This window comes from Sander lucioperca, chromosome 17 (genome assembly GCF_008315115.2).
Source record: "Sander lucioperca isolate FBNREF2018 chromosome 17, SLUC_FBN_1.2, whole genome shotgun sequence".
Classification (NCBI taxonomy): domain Eukaryota; kingdom Metazoa; phylum Chordata; class Actinopteri; order Perciformes; family Percidae; genus Sander; species Sander lucioperca.
This window is the reverse complement of record NC_050189.1, coordinates 19308436-19335766: the sequence shown is the minus strand read 5'-3', so window position 1 is coordinate 19335766 and position 27331 is coordinate 19308436. Positions and strand designations below refer to the sequence as shown.

At 43.1% G+C, this 27331-nt stretch overlaps 1 protein-coding gene and 1 long non-coding RNA gene across 2 annotated transcripts in view; both read left to right on the top strand.

Annotated features, from left to right (window-relative positions):
• Positions 1 to 27331, top strand: part of LOC116064544 (zinc finger protein 239-like) — an 893026-nt gene that overhangs the window by 694895 nt on the left and 170800 nt on the right. The window lies entirely within an intron of this gene.
• On the top strand, positions 9066 to 13491 carry LOC116064523. Its single transcript, XR_004108552.2, has 3 exons — positions 9066 to 9137; positions 10917 to 10922; positions 13480 to 13491. It is a non-coding gene; the product is annotated as an uncharacterized LOC116064523 (long non-coding RNA).

Here is a 27331-nt window from a genome sequence, read left to right as displayed (position 1 = left end):
TTCCAGCTCAGTCTCCACCGGTTTTTTCACCTTCCCAAGCTGTACCCGTGAGTAATTTTCAACCCCTTAGGAGAAAGTTATGAGAATGTAAATCTTTCCTGTTTCAATGTTCACTAGTGTTCAGTCAGCAGCCTCTAACCTATTCTCTTGATGCTACTAAGATAGCTTATGTACTCAGGTTAATTTCTGGGAGGGCGAGAGACTGGGGGGTAGCTTTTTGGAACAGCCCAGTGACAACTAACGCCACATATCAACAATTTGTGTCTGAAATTACCACAGTTTTTGATCACCCAGTTACTAGCAGTGATACCAGTAACCTCCTGCTAAGCCTACGTCAGGGAACCCTCAGTGCTGCTGACTATTCTGTTGAGTTCAGAACATTAGCGGCAGAATTGGGATGGGATGATAGGGCGTTACAAAGCATTTTCTTTAAGGGTCTCAATGAGAATGTCAAGGACAGTTTAGTGGGTCGGGCCGAATCAAGTACTCTACCAGACTTAATCTCCCTAGCCATCCGTATTGACAACCGGTTAAGAGAGAGACGTAGAGAGAGAGCAGCCAGTTCAAACCCCTTTGCCTACCCGCCTGTACCCAGTCCAGCTTCTCGGATTGCTTCCAGTTCTTCTTCTGCCTGTGCTAACTCAGCTTCCGTGTTACCCAAGGAGGAACCCATGCAGCTGGGACGCAATCGGCTTACCCCTGTTGAGAGGAACCGGCGGTTCAAAGAGAAACTGTGCTTATACTGTGGGGAGAATAATCACCAACTGGTCTCCTGTCCTTCCTGTCCGAACCATTTAAACACTCAAGCTCACCAGCCAAGGATGGGGTCCTGGTGAGTCAATCAGTAATTTCCGATATTCCCCGTAGACGCATTAACATAAAGGCTGTATTATGTGTTAATGGTAAAGAGATTCCTCTCCAAGTTCTAGTTGATTCAGGTTCTGATGCTAACATTATGGATTCTGAGTTAGTCAACCATCACCAGATTCCCCTAGCCTCACTTGAGACACCCCTAGTGGTCAGAACAATCAATGGGGAGATTTTAGCTCGAGTCTCATGAAACATTTCCTCTTCTTCGTGTCAAAGAAAGATAAGACTCTCAGACCTTGTATTGATTTTCGTGGTTTGAATAACATAACTGTAAAGAACAAATATCCCCTGCCTCTGCTTAGTTCTGCTTTTGAGCCTCTGGTGGGAGCCACTGTTTTCACCAAGCTGGACCTACGGAATGCCTACCACCTGGTCAGAATCAAGGAGGGAGACGAATGGAAGACGGCCTTCAACACTCCTCTCGGCCACTTCGAATATCTGGTCATGCCATTCGGACTCACCAATGCTCCCGCTGTGTTCCAGGCGCTAGTCAATGATGTTCTCCGTGATCTGCTCAACCGGTCAGTCTTCGTGTACCTTGACGACATACTTATCTTCTCCAAGAACATGGAGGACCATGTCCAGCATGTTCGACAAGTTTTGATGAGACTACTGGAAAACAAACTGTACGTCAAGGCTGAGAAATGCGAGTTCCACTCTTCTTCTGTTTCCTTCCTGGGATATATTGTGGAGAGCGGGCAGGTGAAGACGGACCCGAGCAAGGTACAGGCTGTAACTGAGTGGCCAGTTCCCACCACCAGGAAACAGTTACAGCGGTTCTTAGGTTTTGCTAACTTTTACCGCTGTTTTATTCGGAACTACAGTTCTCTGGTTGCTCCTATGACAAGACTAACCTCTCCCTCTATTCCCTTTGTGTGGTCTGCAGCAGCTGCCAAGGCTTTCATGGAACTCAAGGACCGTTTCTCCTCTGCCCCCATTCTCGTTCAGCCCGATTCCTCCAGCCAGTTCGTGGTGGAGGTGGACGCATCGAACGTTGGGGTTGGAGCTGTTCTCTCCCAACGTTCAGCAGGTGATAACAAGCTACACCCCTGTGCATTCTTCTCCAAGAAGTTATCGCCTGCTGAGAGGAACTATGACGTTGGGAATCGGGAGTTGCTGGCTGTAAAACTAGCTTTGGAGGAGTGGAGACACTGGCTGGAGGGGGCCGTTGTTCCGTTCCTGGTTTGGACCGATCATAAAAACCTTGCATATATTCAGACGGCTAAGCGCCTGAACTCCCGCCAGGCCCGGTGGGCCTTGTTTTTTGGTCGATTCAACTTCTCCCTCACCTACCGTCCCGGCAGTAAGAATGTCAAGCCCGATGCCCTCTCGAGACAGTTCTGGAGGAACCCATCACTCCCGACACCATCATCCCTTCTACCTGCTTGGTGGCGTCCCTGACCTGGGAGGTGGAATCTAGGGTAAGACAAGCACTCCGCACTAACCCTGACCCTGGTGGTGGCCCACCGGGGTGTATGTTTGTTCCCGATTCTGTTCGCTCCCAGGTCCTCCAGTGGGGTCACGCCTCCAAGTTTTCCTGCCATCCTGGAGTGGCTCGTACTCTCTCCCTCATCCGGAGACACTTCTGGTGGTCCACCATGGCGGTGGACGTACGGGAGTTCGTCGGGGCCTGTACCATCTGCGCCAGGGGCAAGGCGTCTCATCGCCCACTGACTGGTCTTCTCCGTCCCCTCCCTCTACCTGGTCGACCCTGGTCACATATTGCTGGAGGACTTTGTCACGGGACTACCGCCCTCAAGAGGTAACGACACAATTTTGACCATTGTTGATCGTTTTTCTAAGGCAGTCCATTTCGTGGCTCTCCCTAAACTGCCGTCGGCTGCAGAGACGGCCGACCTCATGGTGAACCACGTCTTCAGAATCCACGGTATTCCTCTGGACGTCGTTTCCGACCGTGGTCCCCAGTTCACCTCTCAAGTGTGGAAAGCGTTTTGCCAGGCTCTGGGCGCCAAGGTTAGTCTCTCCTCTGGTTATCACCCTCAGTCCAATGGTCAGACGGAGAGGGCTAACCAGGATCTTGAGTCTGCTCTGCGGTGCGTATGTGCCCGCAATCCCTCTGCCTGGAGTTCACAACTCACATGGATTGAATACGCTCACAATTCACTTACCTGCTCGGCTACCGGTCTGTCTCCATTTGATGTTTCTCTGGGCTACTCTCCTCCTCTCTTTCCTGTTCAGGAGTCGGAGATTGCAGTTCCCTCCGTTCAACATCACTACCGCCGGATGCGGGGAATATGGAGGGAGACTCGGCAGGTCCTTCTCTGAACACGGGAACACCAGCGGGTGGCCGACCGCCATTGCACCCTGCTCCTGTTTACAGACCCGGTCAGCAGGTATGGCTCAGTTCCAAGGATTCATCCCACCTTCCACGTTTCCCAACTGAAACCTGTTTCCACCAGCACTCTGAGCCCTCCTACCGTCGCCCCATCACCCACCCGGGTCAGTGATGGACATCCTGCCTATACTGTTCGGCGGATTATGGATGTGAGACGTCGGGGTAGGGGATTCCAGTTTCTGGTCGATTGGGAGGGGTACGGTCCTGAGGAGCTGGGTTTCCCGGGCTCTCATTCTCGACCCCTCTCTCCTCAGTGACTTTTACCGGGTCCATCCTGGGAAGCCCGGTGGTCCGCCTGGAGGCGGTCGTTGAGGGGGGGGGGTACTGTCATGATGTCATCATGGCAGCCCGTGCTTCTTTTTTGTTCTGTGTGTTTTTGTTTGTTTTCTCTCATGTCCCTCCCTCCTGTGCCAATTACTGTGAGCTGTGGGTGCAGCTTAGCTGGCAGGTGGCACCAGGTGAAGCTCATTCCCTAATCAACCTCCTGCAGTATTTAAGGCTGGCTCTGTGATCCACTCGTCGCCAGATCGTACCGTCTACCAGTGTGGTATAGTTGCACTCCTGGCTCCCTGTGTTAATTGTTATCCTGGTGTTTTAGCTTGTGTAGCTAAAGTAATATCTGTGTTTATCTCTTGTTGCAGCCTGCCTTGCTTGCTTGTACTCCTGCCTGCCTGCTTGCTTGCTCACCCCGCCTGCTCCTCTCTCTCTCTAAGGATTGGACTCAATTGTTTGTTAGACTCTGGAGGAGGCCTTAGCACATGGTCAACGTCACCATTTCACTGGGTACGCTCTGGAGAGCGCACTGCACCCACCAATCACCACTGGATTCCCTCGACACAACCCTCCTTCTTGCCACCAGCACAATTATTGTATATATTTCACTCATTAAACACTTAATCTTGATTATTGTGATTTTCGTCTGCTTTTGGGTTCCACCTCCTGTGCCGTTCCGTAACATATTCTTTCCTATTTAGGGGTTAATTTCCACCTGCAGAGGGGTCCTACCTAATATGTTTTTAGGGGTTTTCTCAATAAATATTAAGACAACCAAGGTGGTTGTCATTTATAATTTTTGTTCTGCCTCATCTATATTTTGATAGTAATTTTATTGTGCTTTTTCTCTTATTAATATTTATTATTTATCATTACACATTGAATTACTTGCCTCAAGATTGTAACATGATAATACCCATGCCATTATTTATGGTTATTTATTGTGTTGCACTTTTACTTTTTAAGGACTTTTAAACTTAGCACTTATTACTAATTTGTATTGGAATGTGTACTTTTTAACCTCAACGGCAAGTTATTCAGATAGTATTTTAGACTTTTAAAATATTTTTAGTCCTTTGAAATGTGGAGATAGATTGGGATAGAATATGAATATGAATATATATATATATATATATATGCAGGTGTGGAGGAGACCTTTTATTTAAAGTTGTATTGTCCCGCTGTCCGTCCTGTCCAGTGGTTCTTTTAACCTGATTTTAATGTTTGGCCTTCTTTTAAACAGCTTTTATATAACCAAACTTGTTTTTTTTTAAGGAGGTTTTTAAGTGTTTTAATCACACCAGTGGTCCCCCCGGGCGTTGTGTTTTAACCCAAATCTAACCCTAACCCCTAACTCTAAATTGTCATGACAAAATCAAATGACACTAAAAGAAGCATTATGTCAAATGTTTATGACTTGTTTATAATGTTTATGACACTTTCATGACAGTGTCATGTCACTCTTATGTAGATACCTTCAAGTAAAGTGTAACCAAAAATGTTTTATGTTTAAACAACCAAACTAACAGATGTATATCCTGCCTCATCTCTTTTACTTTAACTTTGTTAAATAATTTCAATCTTAAATCATGATAATATGGACAATACAAACCAAAATGAACTTCATTTTCGATTTCATTGAGATCACATCAATAACGGTCTGTCTTCCTCACTGGTGTCAGACCAACGTCCTCTTTCTATATGGAGAGGGAGCATTCCAGACCTGGACTGAGCACACATCTTTTCACCCTTGCACAGATTATATTTTACAGATTTCTCAATACCAAACTCATTTTTCATCAAACTTGAAGTTTTGGTTTGTTCTAAATCTCAGCAGCCCATTTCTCTTTAACCTGGTGAAAAACAGCAGTAATAATCAACAACTAGTTTTTCAACCACAACACATTCTTCTCCCTCCTCCCTCCAGCCTCTCTGACTGTGAGTCCCAGCAGATCTCAGATATTTCAAAGACAGTCTGTCTCTCTGAGCTGTGAGGAGGACGACAGCTCTGCTGGATGGACTCTGAGGAGGAACACGAGTGATAAAACCAGGACTCAGTGCGGACATGGCTGGGGAAGAGCTGCTGGTTCCTCCTGTATCATCAGCTACATGGTCCCAGCCCACAGTGGAGTTTACTGGTGTGAGTCCAGAGAGGGAGCAACCAGTAACAGCATCAACATCACTGTCACTGGTAAGATCAGACTGTGGAGTCAGTATTGATGAAGCTGTGTGTGAATGGATGACATGCTGTAGTTTTTCTCTGTGTTCAGATGGACCAGTGATCCTGCAGAGTCCTGTCCTCCCTGTGATGGAGGGAGAAGACCTCACTCTGCACTGTAAAACAGAGATGTCCTCCAACCTCCCAGCTGATTTCTATAAAGATGGCTCCTTCATCAGGACTGAGCCTGCAGGTCACATGACCATCCACCATGTTTCCAGGTCTGATGAAGGCCTCTACAAGTGTCTCATCAGCACTGTTGGAGAGTCTCCACCCAGCTGGGTCTCTGTCACAGGTGAGGAGGTTACCTTTGATTTCAGGAGTTCATTCATCCAGATATTCACCTGACAGCTGATTCTCTCTACAGAGAAACCAAAGACCACAGGCCCTCCTACGACCACAAGCCAATCTCAGAGCTCTCTGCCACCCCCTGACACCTCATCTCCGCCCCCGACCTCAGACCACCTCCACCTTGTGTTCAGACTGGTCTGCCACCTGGTGGTGTTCTGTCCGTACTGCATCTCCACTTTCATCATGGTGTGTTTATATCGACAGAGGGCCACAGGTAACACTGAATCATTCACTGACCTTACAATCAATCAGTCAATCTCACACCACCACTCTGGTGTTAATTATCTACATTTTCTTTCTAACCTGTTCTGACTGTAGGAAATGACCTGCCCATCTCCATGGTGATGACCCCACCCACCCAGGCTGAGGAGGGATTGGATGAAGACTATGATAATGTCACCACGGAGCATCACTTCTGAACTGATCTGAGAAGAAGCTCAAATGTTTCAGGTCCTCATCAATCAGAAAGAGTGGAAGTCTCAGAAATCTTCCCTGTGGATCTCCACATGTTCTAGTTTGACCTGTAGATGGAGGATGTTAACCTAAGCCCAGTTCAGTCCAAAGATTTGCGATCAAACTATTTTTAACTTGCAGCTTCTTGTAATGCTTCAGTCTGCAGCGTTTTAAAACCTGTTAGTTAGTAATATATCTTTCATATCAGCAACAGTGGAAGTCTCAGAAAGCTTCCCTGTGGATCTGCACATGTTCTAGTTTGACCTGTAGATGGAGGATGTTAACCTAAGCCCAGTTCAGTCCAAAGATTGGCGATGAAACAAGTTTAAACTTGCAGGTGCTTGTAATGTAATGTGTTTTCAAGGTGTAGTGCAGGGAAATATTATCCGCCGTGAGCTTAGTGTATTTTACTTTTAAAATAATTTCAATTGCTTCAAGTGCTGAGTTGCTGCAGAGCTCTCCGTCGTCTGGCAAAAATAGAAGCTCTGCGTATCTGGGACGGAGTAGGGACGCAGACGTTCTGCAGTCAGTGGAAATACACACACTGACTTTAATGGAAACCTAATGACTCCGTCGACGTTCTGGAGCCGTTCCGCAGCCGTTCCGCATCCAGTGGAAATTGCCGGTTAGTCGAGTTGAAACGGGCCGCTGCAGAAGTAAAGGTTTCTTCTCATTGCAAACGTTGCTCTGAACTGGACTTTAGCAGCAGATAGTTGTTCAGGTTCTGCTGTAAGTCATGTTGTTGGTCATGTCTTAGATGCCATGTTTGTTAATCTCTTCAGATCAAATAAAATAAAATGATGAGCATCTTTTCTCTCTGTGCTTTGTTCCAATGTGATCATAACTTCACTTCTCTCATATCAAACAGCCTGTTTCCTTGCAGCTGAGATGTGACATAGTCGTATATAAAGAGGAAGGAGGAGGCTTTTACTGGCTGTCCAACTGCTGTTGATCCTCACCAAGAGAAGAACCTCATCAACTCTGACATCACAATTCAACATGGCTCCCCCGAGCATCAACAATAGTGAGAGCTGTGTGAATATACTGTTTATTAGCACTTCTGTTTTATATCTTGGTTGGTTGGCGCCTTGTTGAGTGACATTTTGCAGGTGAAGGCCCAGGAGGCCCCTGACATTTTGGGCCCCTGGGCCTTTCCCCGGTAGACCTGTTCAGTAATCCATGCCCACTGTTTAAGTGTTTAAACATTAACATTCACAACTAATACTAGACTTTCCTCTGAAACAACCTTTAATATCTGCATTCATACAAAGAGTTACTCACAGCTACAGTATAAGTTTAACTGAGGGCTAGAAAGTAGTGAAGCCAGGAGCTCAGGTGTCCTTTCCCTTTGGAAATGGGCTGTGAATTAACCTTCCACAGACCCACTCTCATTTACAACTGAGAAGGGTCTGGTGTCAACCAGGCTACTCCAACACAGTAATGTGCACTGAATATAATATAAATGTAACCGAGGGTTTCTTATATTGTCTAGACTCAGGTTTGGCTGTAAAATAGAGACTTCCAATGCTGGAACCCAGACGGCACTGAACGTCTGACTTTATTCAACCACAACACAGACCAAACCAAACACATACCACACTTTATCCACTTCCGAGGCGCCACTCTACTACTGCTTCAGAGCAAAGTGGCAAAAAGACTTGATTCCACTCATCAAAAAACTACTTCATTTCAACAACTACACAATTTACATAGATTCCATTTTTCTGGCTCAACTAGTCGCTCCTCCTCAGCCAGGCTTGGCCTTCGTGAAACGCACAATGGTAGCCAAGAGCCAGGATGCTCTGATCACACTAGGTCAGGCCTCGCTTTATCACTTCTGTGCAATACACCTCTGGTATCTTAACTTAACGAGCACACTTTGTGATGCACCGAAAATATTTACTACAATGTTGTCAAATTGCTTACCAAGATCATGTACCACCTTTTAAGTACACACACACACACACACACACACACACACTCACAGCATAAAGTTAGTTGCGTGGATTGTTGATATATTGAAAATTTTACCTTTCAACATATACTGCATTAAAACAGCAATAGCAGTACTGTCTACAACATGCTCAGTCTAAACAGTTTCTACACAACAATATACACAAAAACCTGTCAACTATTCAGGCTAAAATATATTTGCACCAGCAGAACCAGCAGTTATAAAATTAACCATTTCATTGCACACAGTGGCAACTAAACATGAGCCCAAAAAGCAGAGAAGGCGTTTACATACTACATCTATACATGACATAGAATAGCCTAGCTACATCAGACAGAAATCGCACATGTAACATATCCTTTCTGCATTCATAACAGCATTGTTGCTTTAGGACTATGGTCAGATCATGAGCAGCAAATGCGCTACCAGCAGTAAAAGAAAATCAAAGAATGAAAACTTCCAGCCATGCATTGTTTGAATTATGAAAGATATAATGACAAGTGGCAAGCAAGCCGCCAAATCTTAGACAGTGTATCGAGTCCACGGCAGTGACAGGATCAAAAACTAGAGAATGAAATTCCTGAAGAAATTGCAGTGTGAATGCTGTATGTTGAAAGGTTGACGCTACACTGGATTGCTGGCTTGAATTGTGTAAGAAGAAGGTGAAGTAGTGACAATGGGTTTAATTAGTTAATTAGTCTTTGAAAAGTTGAATAACACACAGAGTGTTTGAAAGATGTGGCATATTGTAATGGTTATCAAATCTTAGACAGTGTATCGAGTCCACGGCAGTGAGAGGATCAAAGAAAACTAAAAACTACGTCACTCACAGACAGTGTTGGGAGTAACGTGCTACAAAGTAAGGCGTTACTGTAATTCCACTACTTTTAGCAGTAATGAGCATGTAACGAAATATTTTTTTAATCAAGTAACGCAATTACAATTGATGAAATTTAAATGAGTTTGTTACTCGCATTACTGTCTTTTGTGAAAAATTAATGCTTGCAGACAAGAAGACCTAGGCCTACTTTAGCTGCTTCTGATCTAACGTCGCAGGACGTTTTGTGTTATGGTTTTGTACATTTTCTGTTTTTTGCATTGTACATTTTCTGTTTTTTGTACATTCTGTATATTTCTGTTCCCCGTTGTGTTGTTGTATATTGTGTCAAGTCTCTGTGTTTAGGTTATTTCATGTTTCCTGTCTGTTGTTCTGGTTTCCTGTTTTATTTTGATAGTCTGTTTTCTGTCCTGTCTTGTCTAGTTTTACTTTTTGCCTTGTTGATTGTCCTGCCCCGCCCTGATGTGTTTCACCTGTCGTGTCACCTGTCCCTCATTTGTTCATTACCTCTTGTATTTAACCCCTGTGTTCCCTTTGTCTCTTGTCAGATCGTTTTGTATCGTGGTGTTTGTTTGTATTCCGTTGTTTCCTGTCCCCGTAAGTTTGCTCCTTTGTTCCCTGCCCGAGTTGCCGTCAGCCTGAGTTTTTCCTGTTGCTTTTGTATTTTTGTCTTAGTTTCTTTGAGTGTTTTTTCCAGCCTCTGCGCTGTCGTTTTTTGTTATTAATAAATCCTAACTCAAGCCATCTCCTGCCTGCCTGCCTCTCCCTGCATTTGGGTCCACTATTCCTCACTCTCACAACAGTTTTGGGTGCTACCGTATATATCACAGTATATGTGCAGGCACATTCTAACTACCGTCATTACATTCCGCTTGTCGAAATAAAAGACAAAAGTTTAGTGGTGAGTTGTTAATTATGTGCAGGTGTAAAGAACCTATCCACATCTAAAAGTAGCAATTCAACTCTTAAGAAGCACCTGTTGAAGCAACATGCTTTAACAAAGCTAGCAGCGAAAGACCCCAGCCCTACGGATGCTGAAGGCTCCACTCCATGAAAACAACCAAAGCTAGATTTTACATGGACTGCAGTGCAGACGATAAGCCAGGCAGAGCTGAATAAATTGATTGCTGAGTATACTGTAGTATCAATCACTTTTATTTCATTGGGCCTAAAGTGTTAAAAACCACTGTTAAATGATTGAGACAGTTGTTATTTCGTTTCAAGTATTAAAAGGGACTTTTGTACTACTGCTTGATTTGAAGGCCTGTTGCCCTGTTGATTACAATAAATAGGTCTAAAAATGTTCATTGTGTTTGACTGTTCAGTACTGTTTATATTTGCATTTAAAAAGCAGACATAAAAGTAACTTAAAAGTTACTTTCCCTAGTAACTAATTACTTTTGATATACAGTAATTGGTAAAGTAATTAAATTACTTTTAAAAGAAGTAACTAGTAACTGTAGCTAATTACTAATTTTCAGTAACTTGCCCAACACTGCTCACAGATAAGTTACCTTATTTAATGTGGGCAAAACACAAACACATTTCAGCTAGAAGCCATCATCAGTGTTCACCATTTCTTACTAAATATGAATGTTACTAGTAAGAAGTAAGGAAATAATAACTCAAGAAGCATGAAACACGTTTTACTTAATGTTACCTCTGTGAGGGCCAGCACTCAAACAAACTGCTCTCTCTTTGATTGGCTGTCAGCTAAATTGAATTCGTCTTTGAGCTTCCATACTTTCCCCTCTGACCATCAACAACGTCAAAAATGGATTGTGAAGATCAGAAGAGAAAAGTTTGTTATCTCTCACCACACTCGTGTGTGCAGTAGACACTTTGTGTCAGAGGACGTCGTTGAGCCAACGGCTGAAGGGGGTAGAAGGAGGCTAAAGCCAGGCGCCGTTCCTGTCTTGTTTCCCTGGAATAACTTCTTTCTCGGGAAAGTAAGACTTGGGGTACAGGAGCGGATCAGAGCCAGACTGGAGAGGATGGAGACCGACAGAGTTGCTGGCACTCTTTGTGCCAACGATCATGATTATTGTTCAAGGCTGGACCCTGCGTTTGTGGACTTGGTGGTCACTGAGAATGCGAGTCTTCGGGATGAAGTTGCCCAGCTGAGGCAGCAGCTGGAGCAGCTGTCACTCACGCAACGTTTCAGGTTACAGCGATGTGGTGGCTCGGACACAGACATTAATTTTTACACAAGGTATGTAATACTAGCTTTTTTCGTAATTTAATAGGCTATACTATTATAATACCTGCTAAACTATTCAGGGCTCGAGATAAGCAATGGCCCGATGGCCCGGGGCCAGTAAAAGCCTGTCAGGCTAGCTAGTTGATTGGCCAGTCGCTAGCCCGCCAGTGACAGTTTCGTTAGCCGGCAATTTTCCACAAAAACCGACCAGCCAAACCAGCAAAATGCCATGCAGCTTCAAATACAATTCATTTGGATACAAGCGTTACATTTTGGAAGATAGACGGGATTCTGAACAGCAATGCCCGCGCTGCACACACACACACACACACACACACACACACACATACAAATCTTGAATTTTAGACAAACTCTTGTAAACTTAGCTGCTGTCTAAACGAACCATCCTCTCCGCTGGAGCGGTAAACCTGTGGATGTATTAAGACCAAAACAGATACATGTGGCTACTTAATATGCATGTGAATTACGCCATCATCAGGTCTGCTTCTTCACTCTTGATGATGTTGCCCGTTGTATTCTTTTGCAAAAGCATTGTCTTATTGTTTTCCACAACTTTTGGCTTCAGGCTCTTTGACAGTGACATTTTTACCTGACAACAGGCCTTTCTTTGTGCAAGCATTTTCCACCAATCAGGACACTGATTACGTTTCAGTAATCAGGACTTTAACCATCACTCCTCAGTGAACTGTCCCCTAATCTGAGGTCATTTTCTAGTTAAGTAGCCTATCTAGTTAAGTCTAGAAATAATTCTGTTGAAAAAAAAATGTAGTTGATGACCCCTGGTCTAGCTTTACTGCTAATTTTTTTTTATGTTGAGCCCTGCTATAGTGTTATTTCAATTCAAAAATGCATAATGTAGCCTACCATTTGTTTTCCTGTATGCACGTCAATTTGTCTAAGTTACAGATTCACCTCTAACCATCTGTAGGTTTGTGAGCATGGTACAATAATAATAACTAGTAGATTTAATAAAAGCTTCCTATTTTCACTAGACCTACTTTTGTTTTTTACAGATTTTCATCTTATGACCACCTGATGCGGTTTTGGCAGGTCATCGAACCATCACTGCAGTACATGTTTTGAGGGACCAGAACAAGAACTGCAGATGGTGACTCAGCAAGGCAAAGTACAGCCATGGTACAGACACAGTCTATACAGCCAGTAGATGAACTGTTCCTCTTCCTGAACTACCTTGCCCTTGGACTGAAGCAGAAGGACCTGGCTGACCGGTATGGGATACATCAGTCTACTGTTAGCAGGATCATTCACTCCTGGAGTAATTTTTTGTTTTGTGTTCTCGGCTCACAGCAATTTGGATACCCCAAAACAAAATCAATGAGCACTTGCCAGCAGAGTTCAAAGATTACCCAGACACTACAGTGTTCCTGAACTGCACAGAGCCAAACACCTTCCTCTCCTTTACTCCAGAGTGAAGTTTATTCCAGTTACAAGTCCCATTGTACACTGAAGGGGATGATTGGCATGGCCCCTCATGGTGCTGTAACCTTTGTTTCTCCCCTCTTTGCTGGCTCAGTCAGTGACAAGCAGATCCTTGTGGAGTCAGGACTATGTAAACTGCTCAGGCCGAATATGGCAATCATGGTGGACAGAGGCTTCCTGGTGGATGACTGTGTGCCTTGTAAAGTGTACAGGCCTGCATTCCTAGCCGGAAGACCACAAATGCCATCAAACGAGGTAAGGGAGACCCAGTCTATCGCACGCCCTAGGGTGCATGTTGAGCGGCTAATTCGTCGGTTGAAGGAGCACAAATTCTTTGACACAGTTATCCCCCTAAACATGTTTGGAAATATTAACCAGCTGTATGTAGTCGCATGTGTCGTGAGGAGCAGGGGAAAAAGGACCCAAACGCAGAGAGAGAGGCAGGAAGGCAGGAGGAAGGATTGAGCTTCAAGGATTTATTAAAGAACAAAAAACGGCAGCACAGAGGCTGGAAAAACCACAGGGAAAACTGATGAGGAAAAACTTACAAAACAACGCAGGAATGAATCCAAACACAAGGGCACAAAATAGACAGGGTGAAAATACAAACTGCCGGATGACACCAACAGACCAACCTGGTCTCACAGAATTCCGTGAAATGAACACGGCCCCTTAACTCAAAATCTGTGACAGTTTCACGGAATCGCCGAAAATTCCGTGAGGGGCCCACGGATCCGATGCCTATGTAGGTCAATGACAGGCATCATCCGTGGTCTACGCACGGATTCCCGGATCACAGCACGTTTCTTTCTGCCAGTCGGGCTGCGGCAGAGAAGCTGTATAGCTTTGCTATTATTGGTATTTTTATCCCAATAACAGCTGTTTTAATCAACATTTAGTCACCAGATCTTATCATGGTTTATTTCTATTTCTTTTAATGTTATTATTTCGGTCTATTTCGGCCAGGGAAGCTGGATTGCTTGTTTGTTTATTTATATTTTTTAAACTATAACGCTAGATCTATCAACATTTATTTAGATGTTATCATAGTATACATTTCTTTATTTTAATAATATTATTTCGGTCTTATTACCGGTGAAATATTACAGTATGCTGTAATACAGAACATTACGATATGATCCGAGTTACTGACATGCATTCAAAGCCGATCTCCCACAATGCAATGCGGGCATTCATTCACAGAATCGGGCAGCAATCAGCTGGTCTTTAACGACAGTATCGCTTCAATATACATATATACAGTCAGTGGTTTAGTCACCAGCAACAACACGTTGCTCAGCTTTGTTCCAGTAAGTTATACACCGTAATAACGTTTAAAAAAATCCGCGGAAAAACCCGGAAGTGACGTGGTCGAGGCCGCTCGGCGGATACGAAGATAAAAAATACATAATATTCGTAATATTTATGTTTTTGTCTAACGTTGTATTTAACTCTGCAAGGACCTCACAATTCACCCACTTCCACCACTAGGTGGCGCTATAGCAGAAAAAACACGTTTGGCCCTATAACTCCCACACCGTACACTTTATAACCATATATCCACGTGTTCCATGGATCCAACTGAATCACGTGATATAGGCCACGCCCATTTTCGTCTAAACCTTTTTTTAAAGATTATTTTTTGGGGGGATTTTCCCTTTATTATGTAGAGACAGTGGACAGACATGAAATGGGGAAAGAGATGGGGGATGACACGCAGCAAAGGGCAGCAGGTCGGATTTGAACCCATGCCGCCGCAGGACTCAGCCAACATGGGCGAACACTCTTAAGGGCCATTCACATTGTACGCGCAAACGGCAGCGCTGCGCTATGAAACCCATTATTGTCAATGGCATGCGCGCAAAAGAACTGGTCTGCCGCTGTGCTGAGCAAAGCGCAGCGCAAGCGGCATTTTGCGGCTAGCCGCTTTTGTGCGTGCCGCGGTCAAAGTTCAACATGGTTCAACTTTGACCGCGGCATGTGCAAGAGCGGTCGCGGTGCGCTGTGACGTGTCTGAATAAAAAGAAAAAAAAGTAAACACCGAACACACGTGGATCCACAAACGGAACATGGACAAGAGGTTGATTTTGGCTGTCAGCGATCTCCCAGAGCTGTATAGGCTACGACACAACTTTGAGCTCGTACAGAGACCTCGGACGCAAAACTATGCTCTGGAAGCATATTTCACCATAATAAGCATGCCAGCTGTGTAGGTTATTGTAGCCTCTTCATTTAAATCATTCAGGTTTGTTTTAGCTATGTGAAATCAACATATATGTCTCCACTGAAATACAATCCTATGTTACATTTTTTCTCAGTTACTTGGGTGCATTTGTCAAATCATAATTGCATTTGCACAACAGTGAGTGCATTTCTTAAAACAATTGGTGTAAACTGCACCGCATAGTGACTGACCTGAAAAATCGTGTATCTTGCTGGAAATCTTCTGTTTGTGTCCAAAGCAAGTAACAATGAATCAAACTGACTGTCTGCTTTGTGTTGTTGTCCATATTTAACAGTTCACTCTGGAAGTATAGTCTAATGAACAATGCACATGAAAGGGAGCACTATTCCCTATGTGACAATGTTACACATTATTGTCATCTCTGATCTGAGAAATACGCCAAAGCAACTGAGAAGAACTGTAGCCTACTGTTGTGAGCTGCGAAAACCAAATACCAAGTTGATTATACTGCTCCATACAGGTATTTGTAGGATATATTTGTATTTTTTATAAAAAAAATTATAATTTATACTCTTTATTGATCCCCAATGGGGAAATTACAATTTATACTCTGTTGTTATTACACAATAATATTGTATTTGTATGTTTATATGATGTAAAATATGTTTGGACTGATTGACACAAGTCATGTTCATTTTCATTGAAGTTCACATATAGGTATATAGGTAGGTATATGGCCTTTACACAGAATAACTACCCATTTCCAAGTGTGTAAGCTCCAGCTTTGGAGGAATTAATTGCACATATGCATTAAACAAAGTGTTTTCCAGAGAATGAATGATGCATGTATGAATGTAGGCTCATATCTTAGCTTTATAATACCCAACTGCAATGACTGCAGACCTCTTACTTAAGTATATAAACATGCAATGACACATAGTGTTGAAATGCAACATTTTATTTAGAAATGAAAATAATCCACACGTCTTCATCTATTTAGAGGAGGAGTGTAAGAAAAGGTGGAAGAACCTAAGGGACAGGTACATAAAGGAGGGGAGACAAAAAAGTGGTGCAGGGGCAGACTTTGAAGTACTTTTCCATACTGTCTTGTCTGGAGCCACACGTCAGGGAGACAAACAGCCAGACGCTCCGTTGTAGAAATGGGCTTTCGGAATATTGTCGCATCCGGGAAATCGTAGACCCGACTTTCGTAAGCAAACTGTCAAATTGCTCCCTGTTGAGCCGAAAGTAACCCTGGAACTGGTCACAGTGAAAGCGGAGCTCCTTCACCAGCCGGAGTTCCCCCAACTGCTCTCTGGACCTGAGGGTCTCGTGCACCCACACCCTTCTTCCTGCTGCCTTCCTCCGTCTTCTCCTCCCAACCAGGGCAAGTTCCAAGGCTTTCTTTTGTTTCAAAGACAGAAACATTGTCTCCACCAAATCACTACTGTGTATCCACAATGTCGCATGTAGCCTACTGCCATAGACAGATAAGGTGACAGATAAGATGTAAACACCGGACGCAGACGTGACGTGCATTCAAATATTGGCGCATGTATGACGTAAATTTGCGCTGAGCCCGGCGGCAAGCACAACAAATATAGTTGGAAATAGGACAACCTAGCGGCGAGCGCAAGCGCATGCCTCGTACAATGTGAAACGGCCTTTACTGGGTGAGCTAGAGGCCGCCCCAGTCTAAACTTTTATGTGTGAAAAATCACGATTTATCAAAAACCTACTTTTTCAAACTCCTCCTAGACCGTGCGACCGATTTGCACGAAATTTGGCAGGCAGCATCTCCAGATGGGCCGGACAAAAAGATTTTGATAGGATAAAAATTTCATGTTACGCACAAACAAATTTGTGTAGCTAACTATGAAAACACCAACTTTGCCATATCTCGCCAAAATAAATGCGATCAACGCCAAACTTTAGATTCTTGTTTGACATGACCATCTGAAGGTACCCCACGCTTTTTACGAAAATTGGTCACTAGGGTGCGCTACAAGTACAAAAAGTTTATATCTCAAGAACCGCTCATCCGATTTTTACAAAATTTGTTGGGTATCATTTAGGGCCACTCCTGAGGCCAACCCTAGAGTGGGGTACTGAGGGGTCAAAGTGGGCGTGGCCTATGGGACCCAAGTCCAAATTTACTACTTACACTAACGTGAACAACTTAAAATTTACAGGGTAGATAGACAATGGATCATGGACCACACCAACCAAAAATTACATATGTGGACCACTAGGTGGCGCTATAATGTTTTTTTTTGCCTTTAAGTCCCACATTACACATCGCACATTAGAAATCCTTACATCCACGTCTTCCTTGAATCAGAATGAATCACATGATATAGGCCACGCCCATTTCCGCTCAAAAGTTTTTTCGCAATATTGTTGCCGTGCAACGGATCAGCACGAAACCTGGTACATAGCATCTCCAGATGGATATGACCAAGTTAGTTCGGCATGCCGCTCGTAGGCTCTGTACCAAATTTGGCGAAGATCGGCCATTAGGGGGCGCTATAATCGACGTAGACGTGTTTTGGCCCTTTTACTCAATGTTAATGACATATTTGCAATGGGAATGTACCACAGACCTTGCAGCTCACACTTCTCAATATTTACTGATGTTTGCCTCCTACGTTACTTTTTGGTTTTCATTTTTGTGTGCTCCTCTGGTTTTTTACAATAAACAAACTTCTCAAGCCACCTGACAAAGTTTCCACAACCTTCACAGTGGACAAATGCAACTCTTTTCTCTCACTTTTTCAATCCAAAATCAACACCATTCATAGGCGCCGATGAAAATATGCCAGTAGGCTACATACATTTACAATTAAACATTGGTTATGTCGGTGGCATTGATTCTTAATTTCCCACGAAGCTGACTGCGGTAACGTGTCAGTTGAACTTTTCATCTCCAATCCTATCCGTATATCATTTTTAAAGGTAGTCTGTATATGTGTGGAGGTGAACTTTTGACCGCTACGTTTGCAACGGCGACGTACCGCAGACGTCGCTCCTCGCGGCACTTGATATTTAGTGACGTTTGCCTCCCTGCCGCCTGGCTTGGGATTCCGCTTCCGCGCGCTTCCCTGGGGCATTGGGGGCGACTGGCGTGGGTGGCTTGGGCCCCGTCATAACTGCTTGCAGTTCTAGTTAGGGCCCGAGCGCCGACAGCGGCGAGGCCCTATTGGAACTGAAGGAATTATTTTCTGCAAATGAACGTTTTGAGAGGCTTAACATATTCAAAAACTCACCAAAATTGGCGGTCGCATCAAGTCTGGTGAAAATGTACGTATTTTAAGGGTTTCAGGAATAGGCGCACAAAATGGCTCGCTAGCGCCACCTACAAAGTTATAAAAATTGAGCCCCTGCAGTGCGTGTAACGTAGACTCACGAAAGTTGGTACACATATGTAACATGTCAAGATGTACAAAAAACCCAACAGGAAGTCTGCCATTTTGATTTCAGTTCGAAATTAGTGCGATTTTGGCCATTTCCACATTCAATTCAATTCAATTTTATTTATAGTATCAAATCATAACAAGAGTTATCTCGAGACACTTTACAGATAGAGTAGGTCTAGACCACACTCTATAATTTACAAAGCCCCAACAATTCCAATAGTTCCCCCAAGAGCAAGCATTAGCAGTGGCTATTGCGACAGTGGCGAGGAAATACTCCCTTTTAGGAAGAAACCTCGGCAGACCCAGACTCTTGGTGGGCGGTGTCTGACGGTTGGGGTTATGACGGCACGGGATGTAGCGTGGCACAGCAGAGCATGGGTGGACGCGGTGGATGCGGCAGGACGTAGCCGGGCATTGCAGGGAATCGCAGAGCGTAGCAGGGTGTAGCAGGTCCATAGCCACAGCTGCACCCAAGACCCAGGTCTTGGTGTCGCCCTAATCCGAGGCGATGTTCTGGGCGAAGAAGAAACATAAGGACTCCGGGGAGTAAACTCCCCAGAGCTAGGTTAGTAACAAGCACCTCTGGGACAGGATGTGCATAAAAGGAAACAAAAGAAAAGAGCGTGTCATAAGAAGGAAGGAACTTCCTCGGCAGTCTAGAATTATAACAGCATAACTAGGAGAGGCACTATATTATTGATTATACGATAGGTAAATCTGATGACTGTAAAGAGAAGCAGAGAGAAGCGGTGGTGCTGTGTCTGCAGCTATACACCCTGCCCCGCCGGTCTAGGCGTTCACTGCAACTCCTCACTCTCTAACTATAAGCTTTATCAAAGAGGAGAGTTTTCAGTTTAGTCTTAAATGTAGCGACGGTGTCTGCCCCCCGAACCCAAGTTGGGAGCTGGTTCCACAGGAGAGGAGCCTGATAGCTGAAGGCTCTGCCTCCCATTCTACTTTTAGAGACTCTAGGAACCACAAGTAACTCTGCATTCTGGGAGCGTAGTGCTCTAGTGGGACAATAAGGTACTAAGAGGTCCTCAAGATATGAAGGAGCTTGACCATTTAGAGCTTTGTAGGTCAGAAGAAGGATTTTAAATTCAATCCTGGATTTTACAGGAAGCAAATGGAGAGAAGCTAATACATGTCGTACCTTAACAAACTCCTCCTCGAGAGTTCATCCGATCAACTTCAAATTCGGTCTGTGCCATCTTAAGACGTTAAAGATGAAAAGTTGTTAAAAGAAAAACTTTTCGTCATAGGGTGTGGCCGTGGCGGGGCAGCCATTTTGTGCGTTGCCCCATCAAAACAGGAAGTGGGGGTAACTTGAGTGTACATTGTCCAATTGGCTCGAAACTTTTCAGGATTCGTAAGAGTCCAACCCTGAGGACAAATAAAGGCCAATATTTACTTAAAGTCATAGCGCCCCCTAGTGGCAACAGGAAGTAGGCCTAAAAGTCAAGGTGCTATACTTTAACAAACTCCTCCTAGAGATTTCATCCGAAGGACTTCAAACTTGGTCTGTACCATCCCAACACCTTAAAGATGAAAAGTTATTAAAAGAAAAACTTTTCGTCAAACGGTGTGGGCGTGGCATGGCGGCCATATTGAGTGTTTAGCGATGAACGAGAAAGTGGCTGTAACTACAGTGTACATTATCATATCTTCCCGAAATTTCCAACAATCAACAACAGTCCAGGCCTGAGGACATATACAGGCCAATATTTACTTTTGGTCATAGCGCTGGAAACAGGAAATGCGTCTTATATGACAAACATCCTCCGATTTACATGAAACTTAGAATGTGTGGTCTACATGTGATACTGAGCCGCCTGCTATACTTCAACCACGCCCACTTAGTCAGGCCACGCCCCCTTTCATAAGAATTAAACCGTTTAAGGTAGAGTCTTGTGCGAGATGTCATTGAACTCAGCAGAGAGTTCCTTCTTCATTGGTGATGGTTTGGCCCACCCCCTATGCTTAAGAAACGGCCCATTTCATAACATTTCAACCGTTTAAGGTAGACCTTTGTGTGAGGTATCATTGAAGTCAGTAGAGAGTTTGTTTGTCATTGGTCATGGTTTTGACCGCCCCCCTATGTTTAAGCCATGCCCCCTTTCATAACTGGTGACCCATTTAAGGTAGAGTCTTGTGTGAGGTATCGCTGAAATCTGCAGAGACTTCCTTTTTCATTGGTCATGGTTTGCCCCGCCCCCTATGCTTAAGCCACGCCTTTTCATAACTGGTGAACCATTTAAGGTAGAGTCTTGTGTGAGGTATCATTGAACTCAGCAGAGTTTGTTTTTGATTGGTGATGGTTTGACCCGCCCCCTATGCTTAACCCACGCCCCTTTCATAACTGGTGACCCATTTAAGGTAGTCTTATGTGAGGTATCAATGAACTCAGCAGATACTTTCTTTTTAATTGGTAAAGGTTTGCCCCGACCCCTATGTTTTAGCCACGCCCCCTTTCACAGCTAATGAACTGTATGACGTAGAGTCTTGTGTGAGGTATCGTTGAACTCAGCGGGGAGTTCCCGTTTCATTGGTGATGATTTGCGGTGTCTGACTGCTGCGCAAATGCACGGTCACGAGGAGCGGATTCCGCCAGTAACCCCGACGCGCGAGGGCCTGTCCATCGCTGCTTATTATTCTTTTTCCCAGCAAATGAATTGCCTGTTGAGGGGCTTAACATATTCAAAAACTCACCAAATTTGGCGGTCGCATCAAGTCTGGTGAAAATTTACGTATTTTAAGAGCAACAACAAAAATAATAAAACTTGAGCGTGGTAGAATTTACTGAGTATCTAAAAATAATAATAACTTACATTGATACCTGTCACTTAACAAATACCTGCAGGACTTACATGCATTGTCATACCACAACTACATCATAACTTCCTGGTGCTTTCGTGGTTATTGTATGCTTTAGTACTGATCTTACCTGATGTAAGCCCTTACAAAAAAGTCCTGCAGAACTCCTGAAGGGATATTCTTAATTATGCAGGATGTGATGGATTTTTACAGACAATCTTAAATTCTTGCATGATTTTTTTGTAAGGGAGGTGACGTTGAGTGCCATAAATGGCGTCAATAAATTATATTATTATTATTATCATTATTGTTAAAAAGCAGACTCACTCCCTTCCACTTTTCGAGGAATTCCTCCTACCAGTAAACAGTCGGTCATTGGCGCTTCCTCAGATGTCCCTTGATAAGAAAACAACAACAACAATACACTGAACAAAACAACTGAATGTAATGACAGAATAACAGCGGTAAAAAATGTTAAATATCTTACAGGTGTGGACCTGGCTTTCCTCTGCCATTGTTGTTGCAGCTGCTGGTATGTCTGTGGAGCAAGAGGGGTCTGTGAGCTGACTGACTGACCGGCTCGCGAGAGTCATTCCCGGCTGGCGAGCTTGCTACGCTCGCTGGGGGATTGTGGAGCTTTCCAACTCCGAAATCGTAGGAGCAAATTTTTAATTCACCATCAATTTTCATTACACTGCCTATATTCGAAATCTACACAGTTGATTTCTCGCCTTAAAACGTCTCAAAAGTAAAGTTACTGATTAAATAATAGACGAAACTTATGAAAAACGTACCGCTTCTGTTGTATCTCTGTACCGGAAACCATCCGCGCTTTATACCCGAATTGAATGCTGGGATACTGGCCCTGCCAAGTTCATACAAGTTACCAACCGATGTATCCTCGGTAAAATCATAGACAGTATATAAGAATGGACCAACAGATCCCGTTGCTTTGGATGGAGACCAGTGAAGGATATTAGAAGCACTTTTCCGGTGAGCGCAGAGCATTACTGCGCAGCCTCCAACTGAGAGAGATGACGTAAATGTGCCGTGAGCAACCTGTCTGAAAGTTGGAAGTCTTCTGGTAGCTGTGCCAAGAGAAATCTCAATCATTCCCAATCTAGCGGAGACGGAGAGCGTAGGTATATGTAAGGAGATAACATAGGCACAGGCTAATTATTGATCACTAAAATGACATTAGTAATTACACTTAAATAGCTAATGGAAGTCCAAACTGCCTGAGAGCTTCTCCTGTACTATACGGTAATTCCTCTACTATGAGACAGTAAGTCTCGTGGTTATGACCCAATCGTTAGCCTATTTTTATAAAAACGTCTGCTACGGAGCCATAACGTGAGGTACAAGGTAATGGAGCCTTTTATACATTGTCGTGTTTCTTTAGAAATAAACAATGGACAAATAGAGTCTTTACACGCGGTGTGTTTGTTCTCTGTTTTCTGCACTGAAGAGAAACACGTGAGGAAAACAACCGGTGACACAAGAGTTTATTGATCCTGCACAGAAACAAGCTCATAAATACAATATAAATGCACTGCATTTATATTGTATTTATGAGCTTGTTTCTGTATATATATATATATATATATATATATATATATATATATATATATATATATATATATATATATATAGTTCAGTAGATATTTGTTGGTTGTTGTGAAATGTATGAAACACTTACAGAGAAATCTATGACTTAAATAAGAAGCATTTGTTTGAACGAAACACACCTAAAGAATGCAAACATGCTTTTTGTAGCTGCATTAGCCTCATTTAGCCTTAAAGGAACACGCCGACTTATTGGGACTTTAGCTTATTCACAGTAACCCCCAGAGTTAGACAAGTTGATACATACCCTTCTCATCTCTGTGCATGCTGTTACGCTGTCTGACGCCCCCAGCATTAGCTTAGCCTAGCACAGATCATGCAGGTAACTGGTTCCAACTAGCTGACTGCTCCGAATAAGTGACAAAATAACACAAATATGTTCCTATTTACATGTTGTGATTTGTATAGTCACAGGGTGTACAAATAATAAGGTCACATGAGACACAGCCATATTCTAACCGTATACTAAGTGGGAACTATATTCTCAGAAAGTGGAAGCACTGCTATGGGCGGAGTGATTTTCTCACAGCACCTGAGAAGCCTGGTGTTTCGGTTTAACGAGAGACCATGTTAACTGGCGACCGTCAGCCAAATGCGTCTGCTGTTGTCGTAGTGACGACAGCTGTTGTAAACGGGAAGAGAATATGTAGCTGTCCGCGTGAATGCCTTTTTGTTAAGTTGTCATTAAAATGTTAAAACATAACGACGTTTACGTTACCTCTCTGATTTGTCTTGGGAGTCTTGTCTGAGGAAACTTGTCAGTCACGTTTTGAATGTGGCTTGCTGTTAAGGAAAACAGGAAGACAACGTTGCTCTTCTTGTTACAATGTTTATAATCTAATACGTTTTATTGAATAGACCTATTAGTCTTCAGAGCTTGTTTAAGTAAACACGTCACGTAGAAAACAATTTAGCCCTTTAAAAGTAGAAAGAAAATTAATAAACAACTTGGATTCGAACTCGTGCCATTGTGGGAAAATATAAACGACTCAGCAGTCTAACGCACTACGCCATAACATCGCATCATTAACTTGTGGGCATGGCATGATATGAACTCAGACGTCACACAGAGTCTCTTAAAATCAGGAGGCAGCCAGATGAAGTTGTGACCATACCACACTGCATGCAAATAACTGACAAGTTGCTCTTGCTCAGAAATTGTCTTTATTTTGTTTGATTCCCACAACATGCACATGTCTTGTATGTTTGTCCACGGTAAGTACATTGAAATAAAACTGAAACTCAAATTTCCATCTCTGATAAACCAAATAATAAATCAATAAAGAAACAAACATGATTTCACGGGATTCAAACTTGTGCCATTGTGGAGGAAAAAACAAGAGACAACAGACCAACTAAGTGCGCTACAGGATCTACAACAAATCCAGGTAAGTATAGCATTAAAATACCTCATATATTGTATCTTTAAAACAGGAGGCAGTCAGATCAAGTTGTGACCACACCGTCCATGTACATAAGACCATTTTGTTATTTTACTGGTTTCCAACACAAATAACGGCTATTTAAAACCAGATAATTGTTATAAAATGTTGATGTGTTAATACTTGCCTAAAGTTAAAAGATCCCACATCAGCTTCACAATAAATAAAGAAAGTCAAGGAAAATATTCATAGAATTGGAGGGCCATTTGCCAAGAACAGTAAGGGATGTTCAACAGTCAAGTTAAATATAGTCCTATTTAGAACAGGCCAACAAAAAACCCCGACTTGAATTACAGTCTGGGAAGTAGGCCTACATCCTCTGCTGAACTTTTTCGATGAAGCTTTTGATGTCCTTTTGGGACAGTAGATGTAAAAAAATGGTATAACAACAAAGGTGGGGAGAACAGTTGAACATGCCAGGGCAGATGAATAGTGCAAAAGAGCGTAAACAGATATGAAAGCAGTGCAGGTGAGGATGTGCATTTGTGCAACTGTGCAAAGGGGCATGGCAGAGATAATGAAATAATGATGTGCAAAACAGCATGAATGATTAGATTCAACTTTATTGTCATTGTGCAGAGTACAAGTACAAAGACAGCAAAATGCAGTTAGCGTCCAACCAGAAGTGCAGACAGGTGTTACATAGAAGAAAAATGGCTATGTAATATGAACAACATGTCCAGATATGTGCAAAGTAGTAGCAGTGACATTGTACTAGTAGTAAGAATATAGATATATGCAGGGTATTGACAGAATATATAATAAGAACAACAGAATAAATATGGATATACTGAGTGAACCATATAGACAGATATGTACAGTATGTACAGCTATGTGCAGTGTGGTAACATTATAAGAATAGTACAGTACAGATGGAAAACAGCATGTACAGTGATCGGACAGGAGCACAGCCAGACGTACTTTAATCAGAAAGGGTTTTATTGCCAAGAAGGTTTTTTTTTAACACATATAAGGAATTGGTTTTGGTGTTGTTGGTGGACATCACACATTCTCTAGATGGAATATTAAACAATATAAGTATAGGTATAAACAATATAAGTATAAGTACACAGTATGTATTAAATTAAAAATAAAGATAGAAACAAAAAATATAGAGCATTACTGCAGAGAGAGAACAGTGGCATGAAGAGTCAGGGGTGGAGAGTCAGGGTGGTTTCCGGGCCTTGTAATAAGGCTAGTGGCGGAGGGGAAAAAGCTGTTCATGTGTCGTGAGGTTTTGGTCCTGATGGACCTCAGCCTCCTGCCAGAGGGGAGTGGCTCAAAGAGTTTGTGTCCGGGGTGGGAGGGATCGGCTCAACTCACTCAAGGTTAATGAAATGTGCGCATGGGTACAGTGTCAATGTAGTATGTGGTACGCTGAGAGATGTACGCACGTTACTTATATGGCTTGTGTTCCAGTTGGCCACAAGTGTAAAATAAACATGCACTTGGTGTCTGTTCACTGTTACGGTCATGACAACAAACTATTACACTAGCAAGGACTTGAGTTGGTACCAGTCCTTGTGTTGACTTCGGGTCACATTGACCAGTTTTTAATTTTTGTTTTATATCAGAAAATATGGTACGTAGAAAAAAGCGCTGAAAATGTGTAGAAGAAAAATTTTACAATTTCTAACGTTGGAAAAAGCAAAAACAAACTGAAAAAAAGTGTTTTTTTCAAGTTTGACAGGAAGACAACACAATGTGTGTAAGGAGGGCCAGCCAACTAATACATAGAGCAGAGGTGCCCAAATTCTTTCATATGAAGGGCCAAAATGTATCTGGATGGAAGGCCACGGGCAAAAAATAAATGTCATGAATCATAAATGTGTTGAAGAATACCGTAATTCTTGCCATTCTCCATAGATAAAACGTAGGCTACATATGTAATTTCAATGGGAAGTTTACCATCACTGTGCATTACATTGCCGTTAAACTCAGATTACGTACTTTTTAACTGCACAAAATGTGCGTTTCGTAGTCATTTTTAAAATAAGGAGGAGAATAAGCATGAATAGGCTATGTCAAATCCATGGCGGGCCAAAACAAAGAGAGCACGGGCCAAACTTGGCCCGCTGGCCCCAAATTGGGCAACCTTGGCATAGAGGTTGCAGTGGTGGGTGTTGTAAGTGTCAGGTCATAAACATTTATGAGGGTGATGTGCATGCAGAACACAAAAAGTCCTCATCCATATTGGGACGTCCTACACATAGCCAATGAAACCATCGGGTGCATGATGTGCATTCAATCTAACACAATTGAAAGAAAATATATAAATTACATTTTTGTCTAAATAAATAATGCACTATCCATGAAAATAACTTTAAAGGTTCCTACCCAATGGTCCACAAGTGCCTCTAAGGTGTCACTTTCCCCATTGTTTATTTCCCCGCAACAGTGGCAGAGTTCATTGAGGTTGTCTATTAAAAAGATATTCCAATTTCACAATGAGTTACGTATAAGCAAATGTTTCAGTGAGGTTGATATACAAGTAATTGAAGCTTACCAGAATCAGCCATCAGTCTCCTGGAAATCTCTTCTCTCATGGTGTTGATGCCTGCCGCGTCGGATCTACAAAAATAGATCTGCCCTCCTTTGGATACATGACCTTTTACAGATAGGATACTTGAGATCAGTGGCAGAGCTGGAGTGGGTATTTGCTTGTTGTGAAAGAGAGTGTGAAGGGGAGGGGGAAGCCAAAGGAGAGTTGCTCACCTTTTTTAGCTTGGCAGGAATCCTCTCTTCTGGCTCTATAAAATGGGTTAGTTGGTCAATGTTGGCGACGGTTTCTGTTTGACCTTTTTGTAGGCCTACATATTACCAAGCATGTCACTCTCCATTTTTCCTCCTTTCCTCTGTTGCTGTCTGATGTTC